Genomic DNA, 1,350 nt, shown 5'->3' on the forward strand with positions numbered 1-1,350 from the left:
ATCCCTTACTCCACGCCCCCTTCTGAATCCAGCTTGCATTTCTGGAAGTTCTCTGTCAATATACTGCTGCAACCATTTTTGAATTCTCTTCAGGTCAGAAGGCACTCAAAATATGACTGGGGAAGAGTTGCCTCCTCAGAGTAGAGTCAACTTTAATGGTGTATGGAGTAAAGCTCTCAGGACCTCCATTTCCTGATGTGGTATGACTCAAAATGGGAAGACACAGCTGCAAACATCCATTAATAATCAGAACATGGAATGTATGGAGTATTAATTTAGGAAGATTGGAAGTTGTCAAAAATGAAATGGAACACATAAAGATCCTAGGTATTAGTGAACTGAAATGGGCTGGTTCTGGCCATTTTGAATCAGATAACCACGTGATCTACTATGCCAGGAACAACAAATTAAAGAGGAATAGCATGACATTCATCATCACAAAGAATGATTCAAGATCTATCCTGAAGTACAAGGCTGTCAGTGATAGGATAATATCCATACACCTACAAGTAAAACCAGTTAATACTATTATTATTCAAATTTATGCACCAATGACCAAAGGTAAAGAAGAGGAAATTGAAGATTTTTACCAACTTCTGCAGTTTGAAATTGACCAAACATGCAATCAAGATGTGTTTTTTATCACTGGTGATTGAATGCAAAAGTTGGAAACAAAGAAGTATCACCAGTAGTTGGAAAATATGGCCTTGGTGGTATAAATGATGGTAGAGATCGCATGATAGAATTTTGCCAGACCAATGACTTGTTCATTGCAAATACCTTTTCTCAGCAACAGAAGCAATGGCTATACACGTGGACTCCACCAGATGGAGTACACAGGAATCAGATCACCTACATCTGTGGAAAGAGGAAACAGAGAAGCTCAATATCTTCAACCAAAACAAGGCCAGGAGCTGACTGTGAACAGACCATCAACTGCTCATATGCAAGTTTAAGTTGAAGCTGAAGACAATTAAAACAAGTCCATGAGGGCCAAATATGACCTTGATTATATCCCTCCTGAATTTAGAGACCATCTAAAGAATAGATTTGATGCGTTGAACACCAATGACCTAAAACCAGAGGAATTGTGGGATGACATCAAGAACATCATCCATGAAGAAAGCAAAAGGTCATTTAAAAGATAGGAAAGGAAGAATAGACCAAAATGGATGTCAGAAGAGACTCTGAAACTTGCCTTTGAATGGGGAATAGCTAAAGCAAATGGAAGAAATGACAAGATAAAAGAGCTGAACAGAAGTTTTCAAAGAGCACCTCAAGAAGACAAAGTTAAGTATTATAATGAAATGTGTAAAGACCTGGAGTTAGAAAACCAAGAGGGAAGAACAC

At 38.2% G+C, this 1,350-nt stretch overlaps 1 protein-coding gene across 1 annotated transcript in view; it reads left to right on the top strand.

The window, feature by feature from the left end:
* Nucleotides 1–1,350, top strand: part of NRK (Nik related kinase) — a 243,831-nt gene that overhangs the window by 242,048 nt on the left and 433 nt on the right. The window lies entirely within an intron of this gene.

This window comes from Orycteropus afer, unplaced genomic scaffold (genome assembly GCF_000298275.1).
Source record: "Orycteropus afer afer isolate SDZICR_OR568_19922 unplaced genomic scaffold, OryAfe1.0 scaffold00447, whole genome shotgun sequence".
Classification (NCBI taxonomy): Eukaryota; Metazoa; Chordata; class Mammalia; order Tubulidentata; family Orycteropodidae; genus Orycteropus; species Orycteropus afer.